The 24,837-nt window shown below is 35.0% G+C and overlaps 1 long non-coding RNA gene across 1 annotated transcript; it reads left to right on the top strand.

Annotated features, from left to right (window-relative positions):
- Positions 1-1,428: 1,428 nt before the first annotated feature.
- LOC108375232 (uncharacterized) lies at positions 1,429-23,359 on the top strand. Its single transcript, XR_001849141.1, has 4 exons — positions 1,429-1,482; positions 17,395-17,499; positions 22,972-23,080; positions 23,145-23,359. It is a non-coding gene; the product is annotated as an uncharacterized LOC108375232 (long non-coding RNA).
- The last annotated feature ends 1,478 nt before the right edge of the window (positions 23,360-24,837 follow it).

Below are 24,837 nucleotides of genomic sequence, written 5' to 3'. Positions count from 1 at the left end.
ACTAATGCATGAAAATCCTAACCTCAAAAAAATCACCCGTTATATGGTAAGCAGACTCGAACCACAATCAACCACTTTTTGACGGTGTAAGAATTCATAGTAGATGTACGCATCATAAAATACTCTTATTTTGGCGAATTTACAGAGCATTAATTTGAAGGCAAGGATTTTTTTTCGTTACAATTCTTCTTCTTAATTGGCATTAAAACCCTTTGTTGATGTGGGCGAATACCAAAATAACGTCGTAATTACCTCCCTTCTTTGTTTAGTTGCGCCACTTCTTCATCCCCAGTACAGAAAGGTATTCTGTAATTGGTCCTTCCATGGTGATCATGGCCACATCCATGGGTGCCGAGCCGAAGGATATTTTCACTTGGGCATCGTCGTTCATGCCACCAACGCCAGAGAGCAAAGCACCATTTCATCTTAGGCATGGTGCTCATTAGAGCGATCGATACGCGTTACGATATAAAAGTGGCATCGACATGCGCGCAGTGCACATTAGAGCAATACCACACGCGATACCATATGCGGTGTGATAGCAAACCGTGTCGCTCGACCTACACGCAAGCGATATATGTCGACGCAGTGTGGCTGACGTGCCAGTGAGCACAGTTTTCATCGCTTCCTACTAATTCTGACGTACTAAGCATGTCGATGTCGATTTCATATCGTATTGCCTATCGTATTGCCTATCGTATCGCGTATCGCATCGCTCTAGTGTGCAACGCGTCTTAGCATCTCTCAAGGCATATAAAACAGGTAGTTGCATTAGAGCAAAATCAATATTTACGTGTATATTTTGTTGCTTCTAGTATCTAAAGTGTCAAAAGCTGTTCTGATTTTTTCTTGCAAATCCAAGTGTGCCATGTAAAATACACAAAAAAAATATTAGAAAAAATTTTAATTGGAAAAAATAAAAATTGTGGCAACTTTCCTGCTTAGTAAATTTGTTTGCTTCTCGAAGCAAAGATCCATACTTTGCAAGGCCCAGTTAATCAGCGTTTGTGCTGCTCAGTTAGGTGAACATTTCATGCTTGGTTTTTTATAGAAAAAAGTATTATATGCAAATAGATTTTAACAATTTAGAATGTTTGTGGGAAGAAATTAAAAATACTTGACATTTCAGAGACCAAATAATTTGAAAAAAATTCTATATTCCTTGGCATTGCCTATTTGTGTTAAATTTAATAATGCAAATACAAAAAGATGATTTTCGTATTCATTTTCACATTGAATAAAACTCTCAACGCAATTTCCTTACATTTTAAATTTTTGCGCTCTTTTCCCTTTTCTTGCAGTGTGGACGAAAGATTCAATGGCGCCTACATGCCCGACATTGTGGTAAGGAATAATGGCTCATGTTTTTATGTGTTGCCTGATATTTTCAAATCCACCTGGAAATTTTTGATCACATTGTTTCCATCTCCTCGTCAACGCTGTGGAATGAAGTTCGGCACATGAACATATGATGGCTTTCAGGTAGGCAAAATAGTTATTCGTTTGCAGTACAAAGTTTTCGCATGGACAATAAATCCTTTTCGAAAAAAATTATGCCTATGTACGCATGTTGTTTATTATGCCCTGAGTTATGCTATCGAGGTAAAAAAATGATAGAAAAGTTGAAATAACTTCCAAAAATATATGTATAAACACACAATATGAACAAAAAAAAAGAAACGGATAAACTAAAGGCAACATATCCATTTACAAACTCATGGTTTCAAAAATGAGCACATTTGTCCTTGTTTATGTTCATTCAACTACATAGTAGGATATATCAAATCCAGCTCTGGCCACGAACCCTACTCTAACGACGACCAGGAACGATTTTCTAAATTTCATTCACACATGCAACCATTCAAATTTTTTACTCAATTTGCGCACTGGCATACCTTTTAAGCATTGCGTTGAGTGGCTGATAAATCAAAATGTCAACTGCGAGTTGCTGTTGAAAGCATCGTTTCGCATGCCGCTAAACAGAAAACTCTTTCACTTGATAATAAGTAAACTGAATCAATGAAGCCAGTGTCCTCCCCTTTTCCTTAAGTTGCCAGTTATCACTTTTCTTTTCATCCTTTTTTTGTTCTACCACCACTTCAATAGGCCCACAGTTAAGCATTTAAAAAGCCTCTTAGCCAATACACTCTCGAATACAATTTAATTGCTCTCGAATTAATTCCGTCGCTTTTAATTTGAAAAAGTGCTTAAGGCCACAAAAAACAATAGCCATTACAAGTGCAAATAATCAGCGCCAAATGCTAGCTGAAAAAAGAGCAAAAATCATAGCGCAAATTAAAACAAAGGGCTCAAATGATAGCCAATAACAAACCAACAAACGCAATCGAAATGAAAACAATTGCATCGATGTATTTAATTTGCGTAATTATATTTAATGGCTTTTTGATATACCCAATGCAACAATAAATATATATCGGCGTTTGCCAATATTTTGCTTCGCGCGTGGTATACAATTTGTTGTAATCGCTTAGCGTGTAATTGCCGTTTTTACAGTTCTGTNTAATGGCTTTTTGATATACCCAATGCAACAATAAATATATATCGGCGTTTGCCAATATTTTGCTTCGCGCGTGGTATACAATTTGTTGTAATCGCTTAGCGTGTAATTGCCGTTTTTACAGTTCTGTCAATTTCAGCAGCTAGTGCATGTTTTGGTATTTTAGAATTTTTTCATAAATACGAATTTGTCTCTATATTACGTATTTAAAATGATGTTGTCGGTTTTTTTATTTAGCTGTGGTGAACTCATACTATTATGCTTTGCACTTTTGCTCGCATAGGCTTGAAAATAATTACGTGCTAATTGGTTAAAATTAAAATGACAGCAGAGTGTCTAAAATTTCATTATATTAGAGCAATTAAATTATTAACTGCTTCGAATTAATTTTCTACATATCGATGGCTGAGTGGAAGATCGACCTATCTCGGCAGCCAGTTCGAAAACATTCTTTCTCAAAAAACTTTTCAAGAACGCCCTATTTCAGAATTCGTTTCAAAAACGCCCTATCTCAGCTGCCGATTCAAAAACCCCCCTATATCAGCATTTTTTCAATACATTTTGAAGTGAGATAGGGCGTTTTTGAACCGAATTTTGAGATGTGGTGTTTTTCAATAAAATTCTGAAATAGGGCGTTCTTGAAAAGTTTTTTGAGATAGAGCATTTTCGAACTGGCAGCCGAGATAGGTCGATCTTCCACTCAGCCATCGATATATACTTTTACGCATAATAGATACAAAATTTCATTAGAGTAATAGGCAATGCAATTTCTTATTCAAATAGCAAATATGAACATTGATATGTGTGTATTAGGAATGGCCTTAAAAATCAAATGAACGAATTTTTTCAGTCTCACCCTTCAATCAGTAACCCACGGTTAAAGATATATATATATTCTCAACACACATTCTCTCACATTAGGGTGGTCCTTAAAAAATCAAAGGAACGATTTTTTTCAGTGTCACCCCCTCAATCCCACGGTCACAGATATCACATATAAGTTTTAGTCCCCATTGGAAACGGCGTGTGGCTCAGGGTGCAAAGTGCAGATTCATCTATGGAGCCTCAAAAATTAAAATTTATAATTTTTTATCTAATACCCCAAATCGATACTACTATATTCGAAGATATCACTTATAAATTTTGGTCCCGATTGGGGTCGATTAAGGCACGTCGCAGAGGAATCAAAGTTCAGCAGATGGATTCCAGAATTCCATCGCTAATTTTGATCGCCAAAAATCCGCAAAAGAATAGCAGGCACCCTAACAACACGCAACATCTAGTTACATTCCCTCCATTATTGACAGATTTGGCTGATTATATGTACATTGCATGTGTTACTCTTCCATGTTGTATACTTTTAGGATCCACTATTTTTCATTTACAGATTTTTATAATATTTTTCCGCCTAAGTATTTAAATTTAACAATTTTGCTTGTTTTAAAAAGCAAAAAATTTAATCTTAATTTCATGTTCATTTATTTTATACCATAGCTAAACACTTAATTCCAAATGGTTCCGATAAAGTTTGCTTTGTATTGTTAGAACAATTTTCTCTATAGTATTTGACAACTTGCAGTATGTGTTGTTTGTCCCCTCTCTTTTAAAAGAAATTTTATTGTACTACTCTCCTCTTTCTGCCGTGTAATTTTCCACTTTTAAATGCTTTATCCTATTAACAGTTGGGTAATCTGAATTTTGACCCCTTTGCGACACTCCCTAACCAACTTCAATCGAAAGCAAAATTTAGATGTGATATCTTTGACTGTAGTAGTATCGATTTTGGGTATAAGTTGAAAAACAAAATTAATTTCAATTTTTTGAGTCTACACAGAGTATTCTGAACTTTTCGACCTGTGCGACATGCCTTAACGGTTTCCAATCAGCACCAAAACTTATATATGATATCCTTAACCGTGTTATTAGCCGATTGAGGGGGTGAGACTGGAAAAATCGTTCCTTTAATTTTTCTTAATCATCCGGAATACCACTTTAATGAGGACAACCAAGTCGTCGACGAACTGTCGAGAGAAAGAGCTTGAACCGTAGAAGAAGAAGATAGATTTTGTACCAGCTGTCACTTCTGTTGTGATTTTCAGTAACTCTTCAGGTAAATTGGGGCAATTTAACCCACGCCTGACCTCCGGGACAAGCTTGGACTCATATAAATTCTAACAGTGGTTTCCAAAATAATAACCTAACTGATTAATCGCGAAATACTGGAATGCTGGGTCGGATGTATTGCGAGGAGACAAGTTGTCTTCTTTCGTCGACATATTACCCAGTTTCATTAAAGAATCTCGAGAGTTTGTCGAGGAGTAATTATTTCAATCTGCAATGGGCAACTACGCCTGAGAGCTTGAAAAATTCATCTTGGTTACCCAGCCTAGCGTAAGGCCTTTCCAATCAAAACTGACACTAAACTGCAACACCAAAATAAAACCGAAATAAATTTGCAGCAGCAAACGCATAAAATATCAATTTTAATATTTCGAATATCTGTACAAATCTTGAAACTCTGCCAAACACATTTAATGCGCTCAAAACGACATGAAGGCGGTGCAGTGTAAGCAGTTTACTGGTGGTGTGTGGCAACTAAGTGTTCGCCTAAGGAAGTGACACTCACTGGCAGAAATCCATGCGTGGATTTATTTACCCTCTAAGTACTTAGTATGTGCTGCGCCTGGGTAAACACCGCTTCAGTGACTCGAAATTTGCTTTTCCACTAAATGTTGTCACATAAGATGCAGATGATTGAGAAATGTCGACAGTTGGTGGCAATATGTAAGCGGGGCTTATGGCAAGCGAATTTGCAATGAAAATTGTTGGCTCGATTATTTGAAATATCAAACAGCGGTAGTTTTACGACATCGATATCAAGCAAGCACACACATACACATGCAAGCTAACTTGCTAAGCATTTGCAATTTCCTTCTTCGGCACTTCGGCACACACCACAAAGCCAAAATGCGTAAACTTGGCATAAATATTTGATTCTGACTGTTTGCTGCAGCCACAAAACAAATTCGATGTGTGCCAAAGCTACTGAAGTTGAAAGTGCGATATAATGCGGTGGCTACGAGCTCCAGCTAGTGTGTGAGCTTGTTGTGGTAGGTACAGCTTCTCATTTAATTTTTTGGCATTGACATTTTTTCTAGCCAAAATAATTCTATTGTAATATTTCACGTGCTAACTTTTTGCTGCTAAAAACGGATACAAAACTGTGGGCGGCTCGTCCTTGGCTTTGGCTTTGGCTGCTGTGCTGCGTGATTTTGCTGTTGTTGTTGCACGGATCGCCGTCGGCGTGAACAATAAACTTTGTTAGGTAGTATGTGTTTTGCACAAATTGCATTTGTTGCCTACGCAAGTGTGATATTTTGGCTCGCCTCCTGCTGGGAAAGGAACAAAACGATTTGGCTATCGGCGGTGATTTGAGCGCCGCACGTATCTGGAAAATATTTGCACTTTTTTAAGGTTTGCTTTTGAGTGCACAACAAGCAAATGGAAATTTTTAAATATTTGCATGAATTATCACGCGGAAGCTTCTCATCCGACCTTGGGCATTTAACTAGGGAAATTAGAAATGTGGTTTGGCAAAGCCTGAGTTGGAAGTTCCTCGAGAAATGGTTTTTGGTAAATGGCCAAGAGCAATAATGACATTGTCACAGAGTAGATAATTGATTAGTTGTTTGCAACTGTGAAAGAATCACTAATTACATAAAAATAATGGTGACTTGCTACATATTTGAAAGTAATAAATTTGCCCAAATAACACAGGCAAACAAAAATGGAAAAAAAATTGATGGTTAGTGGTTGGACTTGCTGGTGCTGATTAAGAATCCGTAACTGAGAAATTTTAATCAGCTCCAGATTTTGAGAAAAATGAAGTAAAAGTGTAAAACAATCGCGTTTTTTGCAATTTTTGAGAAGTTTGAACTTTCGACTACAATTCACGAAAATAACATCTCTGCACCTTGATCGGATGGTCACTTAAAGGCTTATTGTGTGTTGGTAACAAAAATTGTGTTACCCGTAAATAGAGTTACTGTCAATTTTTCAACCCTTTTCACATTATCCAAAAAAAAAAACTTTTTTCAAGTTAGCTGCACTGGTATTATTTAAATGATAATATTTAAAAATACTAATTTAGTATTTTTGAGATTATAACTTATCAAGTAAAAAAAGTTCGTTGATGATAGCTTTCTTTAAAAGTTGAAAACCTTTGTTTAAGGCAAATACCACATTTTCATCTTAAATTGTAATAAAAGTATTGTAAATAACATAAATTTGAATAATACTATTTACTGCTAATCGTTCCAAAACTGGTACCTTTACCTCAAAATAGTTTTCTTATCGGAAAAGGGGCAGCAAATTCTGAATTGCTTAGGGGTTACAAATATTCAAAGCCGCCACTGGTAGTATGATTAATTAAAGAATTATATCGATTTATTGTGGAAATTAATTTGTAAAAATATTTTTTTTATGGAAAGTTACCTCACTGTAATTGAACTTTATGCGAAGTATTTAAAATGGGAACTTTTTCGATTAAATGAGTAAACTAATTTTAATCGGCAGGAAAATTATTTCACACAAAAAGTTTATATACATATCGCGCATTTATTTCAATAGTGTCATAATCCAAAAAATATAAGTTTTGAGTTGAGTATGCAGAAATTACCGCTACCTCTTCTTCTGTGTTGTGTGAAAATTTTTTTGTATATCGATTACACAGTTCAACAAAATTTTACCAACTGAGTGCAATACACCGTTTCTTATAGATTTTTGGGTGCTGAATCCAAATCTACTCTCAGTTTGAGATATCCTAACCTCACGTCGACAAAAAGAAGAGCATGTGTTAGCAGATACTTTTGTTATATTTAATAGCCCAGCATAAAATATGTATGTTGTAAGTATTAACAGCTGACTAACTCAGAAATGTGGAGTTATAATTACAACTACTTCTATCGCAGCAATCGAGACGGGGTTTGCCATTATGAATTCGACCAATTAAAAAAAAACCCCCGTTCCCAAAATATGTTGGCGCTCAATTCGCTCGTCTATTGCTAAATGAAGATGCACGGCTATTTTGCATTTGGCAACTACCACAAACTGTATAAATTTTCCATCATCACACAATCAGTCGATAGAAAGCACTCCTTATTTGAGGGAGACCCATTTATCTCCTAGGATGTATGTATGTATGCCACATGGAAATTTCATTTAAATGCTTTTACTTTTTAATTGCGTTTTTTAAGCGCTGAATGTGATATATGCATATTACCCCATGGAGCATATAACCTTGCTAGTGTATTGACGAGTACTACTTCACAGCACTATGAATATGCATGGAAAATGGAAACAAGAACTGCAGAAAGCAATTGGATATGTACAGCATACTCACACATAGTATACACAAGCGTTTTTGTAGCATAACACCTTTTATTGAGCACAATTGAACTCCATGGAATTTTTTTAGCTTAATATGGATGCACGTCCTTTTGCAAACACATTCACTGACATACACACTCTCACATATCGGCTTTTGGCATTCTGCTCTTTGTGCCGCGGCAAAAACTAAATTCGGCATATACGCAAGTTTTTATGTAGATACTCATTTATATCGGAAATCCGGCACAACAATTTACTTGTACTCTTGGGAAGGATCATATACAAGGTTGAGTTTACCGTTATTTACAATTGATGCACAATCGAGGCACTAAAGTAGCAATGTCCTCCAATTGGGGTCGGATCGGATTTCCAATTGGCTTTTTTCCCCGCTTGATAGACACGGATGTGTGTGACGTGCAAAATTGCGTTAATAAATTTAACAAAATCGAAATTACTTCCTGGTGTCATTGTGCTCATTGCGCATCGAAAAATTTAAATATTTTTTGGATACAAGTGAAATTTAAACATTTGAGCGTCGAAGAATTCATCGCAGTGGTTAAAACCTTTTACAAGACTAGCGAGCCGAATGCTAGCTTTACATAGCATTCTCTATGCACTACAGGTCTTGGTTAGTGAATGTCGCCACGGCAAAACTTTAATAACTTGAGAATGGGCGTTAAGAGATCAGCATCTATTGGGTCGGCGTGAAAGTTTACCTCCCAAAAAAGAAAACTGTTTGGATACTCTGAGAGTAAGAAACTTCTTCCAATCAGTAGTAAGTATTTTATACTGCCAATAGTTTGTTGGCCAACTTCAGGATGACGCTTTCGCCATCTTTTCAATTAGCCGCCATGTCATCTTAGCCTAAGTGACTCAAACAAATGAACACATGTGGATTTTTCTTAAATATTCACAATGTTTTTTTAGCTAATTTTTTAAAGTTTTAACCAAAACCATATAAATTACAGATTCAAACCTTATACAAAATTTAGGATAATTCGACGAATTTTCATCAGAATTTCAACTTATTAATCTGATTCTTAAGATTATTTTTGGGTATGCACTTTTATAGCCCATATAATTTTAGTCAGTGAGGGCAATAATCAACCGGCCATAAAATTCCTTTGATTTTTGAGAATTTTATTTGTTGACGGATTTTTGCACTTTTTTCATATAAGCATGAATTTTTTATGAAATAAAATGCGGAAAACCATTTGCAACAAAATTCAAAATAGCAAATCACATTTTGGTAAGTTCACTTATTAGGCCGTATGAATAAAAACTAAGCAATTGCTTTTTCTTAAAATTTCATACTTTTACTTCAATTTTGTTTGAATAAATTGAGTAAAAGATCTGAAATTTTAAGAAAAAGCAATTGCTTATTTTTGTTCATACGGTCCATTGTATAAAAAAAAGCAAATAATAAAAAAATCTTTAGCTCCAAAAACATTACGAATTTTTAAAAAAATCAACACCCTACGTGATAATTGCATTCAAAATAAATCTTGTTCGACAAATACAAACACACTTCCACGAGTACGACATTATAGATACTTATGAGCCGGATAACGCAAATGAAGGGATTTAGAAGGGGCTGACGGCTCGCTTTAGTTACAAGCAATAGAGGGCAAAGGCGAGCGCTTTTACACCTACTCGAACTTAACCATTAGATGCAGTTTTTCATGCCAATTCATAGTTTCGCAACAGCATGCATGTTCATATGAACGCATAAGGAGATAAACCTATGGAAGTTAAGTTACCGCTCATAAATAATAAATCTGCGTGTACAGCATACTACGTTGGAACAAAAAAAAAATCAGGCGCCCTTTGTAGCATTCTGCGAGCCCCATATATATGTATATGTAAATGCGAGAAGAACTCTGCTCGAATTGTAACCTTGAGTTTCTTTGTGCGCTTCTTTGCTTCGCATGCATTATTTCCCCCTTTTGCAACACACATGGCGAATTAGTTAAATTGGCAACTCTGTGCTGCATCTTAAGTTCGCGGTTTCGAGCTGACTCGCAATTTTCTTGAGGCATTATTTCCGCCGCATGTGTGACGTGCAGTCATAAATTCTATTTATTTTGTTTTTTGTTGTTGTCCAAAAATGCATATAAATATCAAATTTCATGCTTGCTTGTTTATTGTTGCTTCCTGTCACCGCTTTTGCTTTTCCTTCCGGCCACCTGCAGATTAGCTGAGTTGTGGTAATATTTCAACGCTATATCCAACAGTTGCGGGAGTTTATGACAACAAAGTAATAAGTGAAATATCTACGGCTGTTGTAAGGTGAAGATTAGTTTTGGCCTTTATCTGTTGTAACAGTAACTTACGATTTCTATAGTGGCTATGATACATATCGTCACCTAAGGGTGAAAAGGTCTTAAGTCCATTTTTTTTAAAGGAGACGAAAAATCGATATAGTTTCGTATTACCTGGCATTCTACATTAAAAACGAAATTTTAAAAAAAAAATGGACTTGGCACCCTTTCACCTTTAGGTAGCGATATATACCTTTTTATCAAACCTATTACATAATTATTATAATGATTATAATATGCTTACATGAATTTTGTCACCGTCTGGCAGCTCCAAACCAATTACAAAACCACGAGCACTATTGCAAAGGTATTTTTCTGTAGATGAGGTGAGTTTTCAAAGCTGGTTGAAAATTACGGCAAAAATCTTTGTTTAAAAATTTCCGTATTAGTGTATAGTTGTTCGTGCAACGTGTTCAGTTTTAATTGTTTTCGCATTTTGTTTTACTTCGTATTTGAGTTCAACTTTATAACAAAGATAAATGTGATGATGAAGACAAAAAAGTGAAGGTAGGGTAACTGAAGGTGTAAGAAAATTTATTGAAAGTTTTCAGTCATAAAATTTGTATTTCGATAGTCAGAAAGTTACTGAAATTTATCAAATCATCGAAAGTTTTTCGTTATCGAAATTTATCGAGCTATCTTTATATGTTGATTAGGTTATCGCAACATATCGAATTAATAAACACAGCAAATAAGTTGTCGAAATTTCGGGATAGTTATCGAGCTATAAAAATGTATGGGATTGTTGAAATTTTTCAAGTTAATAAAATTTATTAAGTTATTGCTATTTATTAAATTATCATTATTTATTTAGTTAATGAAGTTTATCAAGTTATCGTAATGCATCGAGTTCTTTCAACCTATCGAGCTATCGAGATTTATTTATTCAGTGAAATTTATCGATTTATCGAATTGTAGTTTTTGGAATTTGGAAAATTTATCGAGTTGTCGAAATTTCAGGGTTGAATAGTTTTTTATAGCTATCAGTGCTTATCGATTTTTATTGTTTAAAGTTTATCGATACCTATTAGAGTTATCGAAATTTATCGAGCCTCCGAAACCCAAGGTATCGATATTTATTGAAAGCTGTCGTAACTATTCGAGTTATCGAATTTTGTTGAGTTATCGGATTCTAGTATTTTTGAAATTCATTGAATTATTTATATTATTAAACTATTTAAATTTATAGACAAACTGGAATGTATACGGTCTATTCCATGTCCTGCGAAAGTTCTTCAAATACCTTCAAAGCGATACAAAATTGTAGTCACGATGTGTTTTTTAAGTGAGCTCATTAATGATTAAGCCACTAATTCAGTTTTTTCATGACTACTAATTTATCTTTTATAAAAATAATCACGATTTTTTACCATCGAACAAAAAATCGGAAATGATCAGAAATAGTTAGAAAAATTTGTCTACTTTTTGTTTTAATTATTTTCAATTATTTCTCGATTTTTTCGCTCCTGTTAAGTAAAAAAATTATAATAATCAATATATATAATTAGAAAAATGGTTGTATTAGTTTTTGACTATTTTTGATTATTTTAATAACTTATTTTTGAGCTCTAGGTAGTATATTAAATTAAATAAATATTAATTTTTTCCTGCTTTATTTATTTTTATTTTTATTTTTATTTGTGTCGATATTCCGTCCTCAATCTGAAGACACCTTCAGCTCCGGTCGACCGGACAAAGCTAATAGTTAATAAATTATTACTTATTAACGTGAAAGCCTTTCTAATTTTTATAATATCAGCAAGGGGAAAATAACTTCACGGAAAAATGCGACAAATATAAAGACTTGCTCTATTTGCATTCAGGACGACAGATGCTCATGCATCGCTTTTCGTTTGTATATTTTAAGGAGGGTGGTGAAGTGATTAAGTCTGTACTTATACATAAATGCAATACCGTACATGAATATTGGCACATTTTCGCAGACACAGGCGAGATATTTACCTTTTAAGTTACGCACATATTCGTCATCATTCCAAAAAATATATGTGCATACGAACACTTTGTATTTGGGTGTGGGTGTGTGTCCTGGTACTGGTCGATCTGTCAGGAACTTTCGCATAATAAAGCAATTCACCAGCGCTCTGACTACTTCGCTCCCTGCAGTGAAAAATTATCAATTGTTAAAACTAACCAACTTATAGTTAGCTTTTTGGCGAGATTTCGATTAATACCTCACTTTTAATTAGCTATGACAAAACCAACTTAAAGTGAATTGTAAAGTCGTGCAGGAGTCATGCAGACGCAATCGGGAGTTGGTTTTCTTTACAAGTTTCTATTAAATATCCTCATACAAAAATTACTTTCAATACACTTTTTTTCTGAACTTCGCAGATTCTTTTTCATATTCAGGACAAATAAAAGGAAGATCGAAATTTTATACTATCATTTTGAAGTTATGTCTGACGGTGTTCGAATATGGGGCCACCCAGAGCAGAATATGTAAACAAATATGAAATGTAATAAAATAAAGTAAATAAATAAGTAAATAAAAAAGTAAAAAAACAAAAAAATATTTTGTTTTTCTTATTGATATTTTATGTCCAAAAGTAGTTAGTTACAAGTTAGTTGACATGTAATGCAGAGGTATCCAGGTCTGAATTTTTTGCGGCCATCGTCCCACAAAAGTAGTTAGCTTTTTTCGAACAAAATACACAGTTAATAGTTAGCACTAGTGTTCTCGTAAACAGACTAAAGTTAGGTATAAGCTAACGTCACTCCCTGCAGGGCTTTTACAATGCATATGTTGGCTATGTGTGTGTGTGGGAGCTTCCCACACCTACACATATTTAGTTTGTTGCACATCAATCGCTCCATGCAAGTTCCATTTATTGCTCGAAATTTGCATTTCCCTCATTTTCTCTCGCATTCACATATGTACATAACATAAGCACATGCTATTCGCGTGCATTGTTGTCACAACTTTAGCGAGTTAAGCGCATAGCGTTGGCAAGAATGTGTGTTGCGTATACGCCCCGTAGTCTACTTTACTTCCTTTGTTGGCAGCAAAGTGAAAATTGGGAAATTGTAAACACTTCATTTGCTGTACAAAGGCATTTGCAATGGTATATTTTGCGATGGTTTATTGTAATAAAATCGGATGAAAAGCTTCATTAAATATTTTCTTAAAAGGCGTGTAAATTTGTGGTTGTGTGTGTAGCCAGTTTCAGCCACCGGATATCACGTCTTATGGTAACAACATATTGCTATTGCAAAAATCATATTTTGAGTGAAGAATAAGAAAAAAGCTAATCTTCTTACTTCGATTCAAATACAGATGAGTTCTACAGCACTTAATTCTTTGATTGAATTTGTTTCCACGAATGTCTTTGTGGACCTTGTCCATATATTAGTATCGATTCGAAGTCTATGAATGGTGCAAAGCGGTTCAGATAAACTTCACCTTTTAGATTTGAACTGAGCTAAAGGTAATGCCCAGCGTCCTTCTTCACAGCTGTATGAGCCCTTTTTTGTGGAAATTATTCTTGTTAAGAACAGTTGTTTTTCGGAACTCAACACACATAACATTACAAACTCAGGGCTATGGTTCTATTCTCATTTTTCTTTTAATCTATTTAAAATTTAGTTTCTGGTATTCTGATCTCTGCCAAATGTTTGCGCCGCGAAAAATAAGTGAACAGTCAGCAATCTCAAAGGTTTCCAACAATCTCACTTGTTAAATGTACATATCGATGGTCCTTTGCAATAACGACACAATTCAAAATTAATAAAACAAATATTGTTAAGTGGCTCATGTCTCTAATTCTCGTCGAATGCATGTCTAATCTTTTGTATGTACTTACTTTAGCCATCCTTACTGATTACTTTAGTGAGATATGGAAATTGGTTATACAAGGATTAGAGACAAGAGCCACTTAACAGTAGTAACAGTTTTTGTTTTTTGAATTTTTAATTGTGTCGTTATTGCACAGGACCATCGATATGTAGACGCTCATGCGAAACGACCGCCCAATTTCTGACGGCCGAAGGCGAAGTGCTTTAACTATTTGCGGACGCATGCCAAATTGCCAGATGCATCATCACCAGATTCTGGCATCCAGAATAAAACAAGTTTGTTACGTTTTTCAGCATAATTTTAGTCGAGACTTGCATTGCAGAATCAGTGCGGAGGTATTTTGTAGGCTAATAAATGCCTTGTCACTACAAATACGTAAAATCCTGCACCCTAAACTATTTTCCACTACGTAGTCAATGGGGGTTTTAATACCTCCACTTGGAACACCGAAGCATAGTCCCAAAATAAAAGTAAAGCTTATGTACACTCTTTTCGATATAGATACCAGATTCAAGCTCAGTGTCAGTTTTGGAGCCAGCAGTAAACATTCCATAGTGTGTGAGCCCGAGCTCGGTATTGGGTTTGAGCCAGAATTGAGCCACAGGCAACTCAACCTTGTAGAATATCCTCAGGAAAGATAATGGGGCCGTACTATCCTAGGGTACTGAAATTAAAATTGTTTCTCGTTCTCTGCCACCAGCAATCTCCGCCTCCATAAATTTTTTCTAAGCCTGCAGGTGGCCTTTAAGGTCTTCCCACGTACAAAGGTGCAAAGTAATAGTAATTATGGCAGCCCATCAAAAACAGCACCAGGCGTTATAATGTAAGCCCTCGTACAGCACACTGATATGCACAACTGATAATGGATCATGTTTTTTTCAAAGATCTGTTTTCGTTGTCAAATTTCGGCCAAGGGTTTGGAGGTGTTATGTTAAAAGTGAGACTTCCATGAAAGTTTGGCATCTAGAATTACTTTACTCCAAAATGCCTAAATCGAATTTTTGCAGAGACCTCTCCGCGGCATGCCTCAACCATGAGGATATCAAGAAATTTCGTCACAACGAATGCGCAATTCCTCCAGTCTTTCCTCGCATTTCTGTAAGAAGGAAATCATTTTTAAATGCTGTAAACCTGTGTACTTAATCACCGTTACCAATCGTAGTCGATGACAACCAGCCTTCATGTCTACGGTGTATTTATAAGCAAGTACACTTTAAAAGGAGCAGCTTTAGTAGAGCGAATAAGCTTTACGAACTCTCTTTCCGCGCAGTGATGGCGTTCTTAATAAATGTTGTTAAACCGATTTTTTTTTTAGTTTAGCAACCACCAACACAGTCGCCTTCGTATTTCTTGTTTCTAGAGGTTTCGTGTATTCTATAAATTCCCAAAGGCTTTGTTGAACTTCCACCATACATTTAGGACTACAAAATTTAGCTGCAATAACTAATTTCCAAATTGTATATCTTACACCTATATTTATTTTTTATCTAATTAAAATAAAATTGATAACAAAACGTTCGCAAATATCTGCTCGGTTGATTTCTTTTCCCATTCATTTGATTGTAACTTCCGAATAAATCAAGCTCGCGTACTTCTTTAAAAAAGCTCTTTAACTGCCAACTCAATTATTTCGGATAACTTTCAACTCAACTACAACACTTTTTACCGTACGGCGCAGAATTCGATTTAGAAGTTCTTCATTTCGTTTTGTTGCTACCAGAATCTAACTGATAAATGCAGCAACTCACCTTTCCTTGAGCCTTTATGGAAACTTCAAGATGCAATCAGGAAAGAAAAGCATTAACTTTACAAAGAAACTGCGGAATACACTGACATACGCACATATATATGTATATGCAGACATATGTACGACTACGGCGCTACTTGTGGTACATATTTGGAGTAGGTGCAGTTTCGCGTCAGTGATTGCAATGGAAGCCAATTTCGTTTGGCCGCATCAGCCAGCGGCAGACAATAGATAGCGTTGGAATTGAGAAAGTAGGCAAGCTGCTGTTGGTGGTCCACAGATGCCTTTGCTGTAATGCGCTTAAAATCCAAGAGGCACCAAGTTTCTAGATTTTCGCTTACACTCGAATTTTTGAGCTCCACTGGGCAAAGAAATATACAATTTTTTGAACTAACTATGCATAAAAAACTATTCGATATCTGTACATTATAGATTTAAAAGAAAACTTAATATGGAGGTATTTATTAGAGCAACAGAAGTCAAACATACAAAAATATTTAGAGCTTTTGTCTGTATTCCATCTATCTGTCTGTCTGTCTGGGTGTATGTTTGTACGCGCATCACTCGAAAACTAATACATGGAATTGAATACATTTTTCACCAATGTATTTCCAGCGGTATACTTTAAAATACAGGAGAAAAAAATTAGAGAGTTGCCACTTGTTTGAAAATTGCGGTTTAAGTAAATTGGTAAGATAAAGTATATATTGCAATATGGCTGTAAAAGAAAGAGGTTTTAAAAGGCTTACAGTCGAAAATATTTTTGTTTAAGGTTGCCATCTGTTTGAGAATTTTAATTTAATTTAATTGATGAGATGAATTGAATATTGCAATAAAGGTATCAAAGTTTGCTAATGAAAATATTTTTTAGGAGGGTTGTCACCTGTTTGAAAAAGTTGTTTCAAATAAATTGATAACATAAATGAAAATTAAGGCGCAGTGAAGCCCGCCAGGATCTTGCTAGTAAATAAATAAAATAAATAAATATTTATATACATTCGTCATAATCAACAGTAATAACAATACATCCTCGGGCAAAATATTGACTATGCTCAGCTATACGCCAACACTATTATACCTCAGCGTACCATTTAATTCAGAGTTTCGTCGAAAAATGCAAAGTATACGCAGTGCGGCAAAATTATCATGGATCTGCATTGAGTTGGGTTGCTTTTTCCCTGGTCACTGGCGCTAGTTTCTTTAAATTTAAAGTAGAGTATGATTACATATACACACCAAGGCGCATTATTTTCACGAACAAATGAAACTAATATCACTACAGTTTGGTTGGAAATTTATAAAACTCTACCTTTTCTACGTTGTGCTTTTATTATCTTTAAATATATTTAATAGATATGGAAATCCATTTTTTTTTGTTTATTTCCAACAATTTTGCTTGTTAAAGCTATCTAAATCTTGCAAGCTTTAAAAAGTATGTATATGTACTCCGGTCAACTCGGTCAACCTGGTACTAAGCATTATCCGAATATGATTCTAAGGATTCTTAATAAGTATCACAGCAAACTTCAATAAACGATGGAACAATTAAATAAAGTATGCCTATATAATTCAATTTATTTAATAAACGATATTCTTCTCTTTTCAGATTGATTTTCAGCTGCAACACCATCCCATAGGGGGCATTAATGCCAGCCTCAATGGCACTGCAGGATTCATACTGCTCCCCGATGCTGGAGAAAAGGCCTCGCAGGTAAGTTTAATGAGTAGTGATACCCAAAAAAAAACAAAAAAAAAAGACGAAAGAAATTCAAATCAAACTTTCGATTTTCAAATTTATTTGAACTTAATCGTCCTCAACTTAAGTACTAGTATTTCCAGGCAATTGCTTCAGCTATGGGAAAATGTACGCGCCTTCCAAATGAATATAACCAGTTCCTAGTTAAGCCTTCGGCATAGCCGAAGACAGCGCTGCTCTTACTTGTTAAAACTGATTCTTAAATAGTAGATAACTGAACAGATTTCAAAAATAAATTTATATACAAAAACCTTTGCCATATCTTTTATACCTTATTTTCATCACTTTTTGTAATGGCAAAGGATATGACAGCACATGTTCTTTCTTGGAATTAATATTTGCAATGAAATAACAAAATTAATTCTCACATTAATGCCACGAGCAGCTGTTGCTGCCATTGTCGCCATTAATAGCGCATCAAGTTGGTTTCTTAGCAAAAGTTTGGAGAATTTTCATTTTTATCTCAAATTAATGATGTAAGAAACTTACTACGAACCAAAGCTGTCTTCAGTCCTAGTGGCAAAAGCAAGTCGCACAAAGAGAAATTTTTGCATCACAATCAATTTCGCATTTGCACACAAGCAACGAAGCACGGCGTCTGAATTTATTAAAGAAAAATCTAAATTTGACTACTTTCTCGTAAAAGAGTGACAATTCTGCTGTTGCCTACGTGACATAAAAATCCCGAATGTCGTAGGTCGTGCCGACAGCATTGCGTTACAAGCCAAACAGTCTGTCCCATCCACGCAGAAGGGTCTAAGGGCAAATTAAACTGCCGGCATCACAAGCAAAGTTGTCACAAATTTATGATAAATGTGGCATTGAATTCAATTTAAGAGCCTCAAGCTGAATGCGAAAGTGAAATTGAAACGAAAGCAGAGAGAGCAGGCCGAAATCACCTAATAAACAGCGTTACTAAAAAATAGTAGAGCGAAAAAGAAAGAATCTATTACGAGCTTTTGACGATGCGTCGTCAACAAATGGCAACGCCATAAAATGCCATAACTTGTAATCAATGTCAACAACAGCAACGTACTTCGCACAGAAGCAACAAAAAAAAAAAAATATAGTGCATAACAATCGTTGACAACCCCACAAACCGCGAAACTGGCAAAGTAATTCAAAACAGTAGCAACAAAGGGTGCGCTTTAAAAGACATCCAACAGCTTGTGCTTAACCCAAATAGCTTTGAGCTTCTATTTCACACAGTCACACATTTGAGCGCGCGTAAATATAGCGAAAGCTGTAACCTTGACCCACACAACACCAACGGCTGAATTCGAAGCAAAACCACAAATATTTAAATACTTTTGATTGGAGTACGCAGCTGGCGCATAGTGTAAGATTTAGCCCATCTAGCTGCTTTTAATTCTGTAATTCGAGAAAACTTTTGAAGATACATATATTAATGAAATTCTCCACAAGGTACGGTATAGGATAGGTGAACCCTTTTACAAAAAAATTTGTCATTTAAAGGTACTGTCACGCCAGCCTATTATATATGTATATAACTGTAATTTAAAAAAAAAATATAGTTAAAAAACTAAAATCATGATTTTATTACAACAAGAACTAAAAAGTATAAAATAATTTATAGATATAGTGATTCCGTTTAAGAAGAATAAGAAGTTCCCTAGCTTGATTTAATTTAACTTTTTTAAATTACCTAAAAATAGGATTAAAGGGATTGGCCCATATTCATAGTCAAAATGAAGCCCACTGTAAAGTTAGTTGCAGCTTTTTGACATAATTTTCAATGGGATATCTGTAAAGAAAATAGGTGGCGCAGGAGAGCTGTACTTGGGAACCGTCTCCTTTAATTTAGTTAATTAAATTAAAACACTGTACAGCGAGTATAACAGAAGAGCCTTGGATAATAAATACTATCAATTTTGGCTCGAAGGATTTTCAACTGAAAATCTTTGTCCAAACGTCCGGCAAATTCAACCAACACAATCATTGCGTGCGTTTAACAACATCTATGTCACACAAACAGGTCAACAATCTTTATAATCTTTAAGATTTCCATTTTTTTTTTCTAACTTTTACATACAAACAAAAAGAATTATGTTGTAGCATCAAAATCGCATTGCCAATGAATCTTGTAAAAATATTACAAACAAGCAGAAAAAGCAAATTTAAAAACTTATAAAATACGAACAAGCGAAGCTTCTCCTCAACAATAGACTTCTACTTTATTTATGGGTAGATGCACATATTTTTGCTCTAAGAAACTCGCAACGCCGTCAAGAGCGCACGAATACCTTTCACACTAATGCATGAAAAAATAACAAAAGCGAGAAAACATAAAAGCTGAACACAAAATAACTGTCTACAAAGTATTTTGTTTTCTTTCTAAGTTCAAAGTACATCTTAGGCGACATAAAAAGTTTACATAGCAAATGCAAAGGGGTGCGAATTCGCCACACATACACACCAACGCGAAAACGAGGCTAAGTGAAAAGTGAAGCAACAGCAGGTGCACACACACAACAGCGAATGACATTGTCGTGTACCTTTGGCAACATCTTGCTCGCGGGAGGGTGTGAATTTGCTGATACGCTTCGCTCTTTGCAAATCGCACTTCACACTTTGCAATCTTCATAAAAAAGCAAAAATATGCCAAAAAGTCCTATAAATTTGTTTTCCTCCATGAAACAAAAATTAAGCAAATTTTTCTTCTCTAAAAGAACATAGCTGAAAACCTGCCGCAATGTACTTTGCAATTCGCCAAGTCTTTTTCACATTAATCATAAGCCCCCTTCTAGTCCGCCCACCTGCTTCCAAACTAATCGACGCATAAAATTTGCGAACACTGCTGAAAGTACTAAAAATAGGTCCTCACAACCAACAAATTTCCCAAATTGTGATTGATATATTTGTGAGATCAAATGCCAATATAAACATAGCAGCAAACAATAAAAGAATATAATAACTATAAAAAATATTTTTGTATACATACATATATATTTAATAGGTATGCATGAACATAGTAAGTGTGCATACCACACACGCATGAAGCCGTAGCCTGACTGCTGATGGCGGGTAGTGACAGTGATCCTATGACACGCTGCCGGTTTGACGGAGTACATTGAGGTTGAGCGCAGAGAATTGTATTTGTCCAACACTAACGAGAAAGTGTGTCGTACAATAAAACAGTATTAAATACAACACAATAACAGCCAATAAAATATACATCCCAACAACACATAAAACGAACTAACAAAAGGAACCGGGAAATGCTCTTTCAAACACCAAAATTCCTACCGAACTTCACACATACGCTCTAAACATATTAGTGCGTTTCATGAAACCTCGCATAGTAGCTTTTTTGACGAAATGGCAACGCTGCGAACAAAATTGTATGACTTACCGTAACTTCGGTCAGCCAGCTTGGCGAATGTCAAATTTCATGCATAAATGAAAAAGAAAAGTTTTTATAATTATATATTGAAGCAGCCAAAACAAATATACCTTTTCTTGAAGTATTCGAGAACAATTTAAAAAATATTTTTCGCACCTTTGACTTTGCAATAATTGCCACCTCAAACAATATGTTAGGCAACTTTACCAGAAGAAAGTTTTCATTGAAAGAATTTACTTTTAAGTATTTTTAGCGCTTTTAACTAATAAAAAAAATGTTTGCTTTCACTAGCATGCAGAGATCTTTTCCCCTCTCCGTCAGTATCAAAAAGTTATTTTGACTGAAAAGTGGAGTTAGCAGCTTTTTCTGCGGTGACGAGAATATATATACATAATGAAAACTTGTACTCTATTTCTATTTCTAAAATATGGTCACTGTATGTACATATCGCACTCCATCTTCAAAGGAGGCACAACTCAAAATTCAGAACCAAAAATACATATAATTGCTTTGGATTGTACAGATTTACAATTTTTTACGCAATTAATACAAAAACAGATATAAAAGTAGTTGCCTATTTAGAGAATATAATCATGAAGGAAAATATTTTTTCGTTAATTGGAATACGAAGTGACTTATGCAAAAAATCTACCTACATTTTTTTGAGTTGCGTCCCTTTTGAAGCACGTGTGTGATATATAGCCCATGCAAATATTGCTCATACGCCCCCTCGCACCGGTACGCCAACACCAAAAAGTATTTAGTTGTAATTATAGAATGCTATAAACAACTCTAAACAGCAGCAACTATACAATAACAACAAGGAAATAAATGCAATACCTCCAAATAAAAAAGAAGTATACATACATATATTGTTACATGCTTGCCATTAAACACAAACGCACACACCGAGCCCCATAACTGAAACAACTGGAATAAAATATCTAAAACAAAAGAGGACTATTATGCAAACAAAGTAAAACAAAAAACAAAAAATGTACTTATGTACTTAAATCCTTAAAACAAATACCTAGAAAGCACATAAAAAACCAAAACAGAGTGAGTAAACCACATTTAAAAGGAAAATATGCTACAAAGTAAAAATATAGCAAGGAACAATAAATATATACTAAAAATCTAACCAAAAACACAACAACAAATACAGCAAGAACGTGTATGTGCTGCCAGAAACGAAAATATTTTTTTTACGGGGTGCAAATTCCCACTTTCCGCATGCCATTTGGTCATTTAACAGATCCAAATCACAGCAGGCAACAGGCCAAACAGTATTGCCTAAAATGTGCTGTCTACCTCGCGGCCACCCGAACAGGGGTGACTTGCTACTTTGGTTTGTGGAGTTAAGCACCACATAGTGTGAAAGACAAAATGTTATTGTTAGTCTGCACAGCAACACAAATGTGCCCTTACAAAAAACGATTTACAATTTAAATAAATGCAAAAAGAAATAAAAGTGAAGTGCCGGAGATAATTTAACTAGTAAATATTTTCGAAGTTCTGATTTTCTTCACTCAGGCCTCCTCCATAGGATACTTAGTCTAGAAATGCTATTAGAAAAGACCCAACATTTACTACTAAACCTTGAAACCATAAACTGAGCTCAGGTCTAAAAGGCCTATGTGGATGTATCCAGAGTTTTAGGGAGAAGAGCGTTTTAGTTAAGTCTCTAGCCGAGTAAGGTAATTCACTTAGTCACAGAGTCCTCGTACCTTCCTACCTACCTTAACAAATCAAAACAGGAGAAACAGTTATACCGAATAATTTAAAAACGTTCAAGTATTCTTGTCATTTGGCGCTACAGCTACGGCTTCAGTTTGGGCATTTTCAGTTTATCAAGTTTCGCTAAATATTCATACCAGGTGCAGAGGGATATTGAACTCGGCATTGCCATTGTGTTCAGTAGCGCTCTTGCTTTCGTTTGTCCAGCCAAAGCAGGCGAATGGATTCATCTTTTTACTTAATTATCATGTCTACTTAAAAAATCGAATCTCAGTCAGAAGAAACTTTTGGTTTCTATTCATGTCACAATCTCGTTTTCTTTGCAGATTGAAGAGGTAGTACGCGCCATGTAGATGGACTGTGGGGATAATAAAAAGGCCGAGCCGGTCCGCATGCACAAAGGTTTTCTCTACAGTATCCCACCTATGTTTATGGGTAGGCTTTTATTGCTCACACCACCACTCGCATGTAAAATTTTGATTAACTTTTCTTTTTCCAGGCTTTGAACTTGTCGAGTAGCTGATACATAGCAAAGCAGCTTCTCGCCAGATCATGGTAATATATCACTCGAAGTCAAGAATGGCTGTTCACTGTGTCTTTTTCAAAACACATATTCAAAAGGCATTTTCTGAGTATGACTTCTTTTCCAACTTTCCAACGGTATTGTCCTCAAAAGCATAGGTGAAGGAAGACACCACTTTTTGAAAGTTTAATAACAGCAACGTAACAGGAGTTGTTCTGTTTATATTTCAAGGAATATATATCAGTTTCTAGACAGCACTCAAGCGGTTGCAGCATTCGGCGCAATTGCAGGTTTATCGTCTTTCTGTGCATTTTGGTGATTTAAAATTTCTATATTCTCTTTCGCAGGGGGTTCCTGAAGCCTGCCGCATTATGCGTGTATGTATAGAAACGAAAACATTGGACCAATATTACGTGAGTGCGGGCACATAAGCAAATAAGAAGAAAGGACCAAGAAAAAAATTTTAGTATACATACATATATAATGAATATTGATTGACCGATTGAATTAAAGAAAAAAATAAAGCGAAACACGGAAATAAACAAAAATAAAATAAAAAAAATAATTAAAAGAGAAATGTAACTAATCAAACCCCCTAATTTAGTAAATTTTGTATTATGGTAAGTAAATGAATATATATAAACAAATCCTTTACTCTCTTAGGTGGCAGGTAATAAGATCAACGTAAATAAGGCCAATTGACTTTATTTCCCGCGCTACGTCGCGGCCGCCGCCGCTAATTTAAAACACAGAATTCCTTTACTGTTCCTCCGGGGTTTTTGGAAATGGACTATTTCTACAATTTAATAGTGTTCGCTTTATTTTTGTGGAAACGAAACATGTTTTGCAAGTTCTGGATTATTTCTACACTCTTTCTTCAAATATTTCTCGTGTTCCAGCTGCGTTTTGCGTTTGGTTTTTCGCATCGTGTTTTTACTATATTCGTAATTTGAAATTATTTAATAAAATCAATTGGTGGTACTTCATGATTGTGTATGGATTAATAGCACCACACTGAGGATTTGGCAATGACCTTTTTCATCTATTAAAAAACAACACTCACGAGGCAATGTTTATTGTAAGAACAACATTTTTTTCTAGGAATCGACATACTTTAAGCATTTTTGACGCTAGTTCCATTTGAATGAGGAAATAGCACCAATGACTTTATTTCTAAAAATTTCGCTTTTGAAAAGTTAATAATGTCAATTGACTTTATTTCGCACCCGGATGTGATATAAAGCCAATTGACCTTATTTCCGTTGATCTTGTTACCTGTCACCATTCTTTAAACCTATCTTTAGTAATTGATTCAGGAGTACTATGCTTAAAACGGTGTTAACAGAACTACTAGACTTAAACTAAAGTCAATAATAAATTACTATAACGCAAGAATGAAATATGTAATAACGAAAAATGTTGTCGTATGCTACGTTTGTCAACAATTTTGCAGCCACTATGTACGTCATACGACAAAATGCGATGAAAATTTGTACTAACTTAACGATACTTTTTATTCAATATCTCAGAAAATAAAGGAGATGCCCAAATATGGACTCAATTGTAGTCTTGTAACGGGTGATTTTTTAAGAGCTTGATAACTTTTTTTTTAAAAAAAACGCATAAAATTTACTTTTTGAAGATAATTTCATTTAAATGTTGACCGCGG

This window comes from Rhagoletis zephyria, unplaced genomic scaffold, assembly GCF_001687245.7.
Source record: "Rhagoletis zephyria isolate East Lansing unplaced genomic scaffold, Rhagoletis_zephyria_1.1 Rzeph_scaffold_08657, whole genome shotgun sequence".
Taxonomy (NCBI): Eukaryota; Metazoa; Arthropoda; class Insecta; order Diptera; family Tephritidae; genus Rhagoletis; species Rhagoletis zephyria.
Note: the sequence above shows the minus strand (reverse complement) of the source record. Positions and strands in the feature narration are given on the sequence as shown.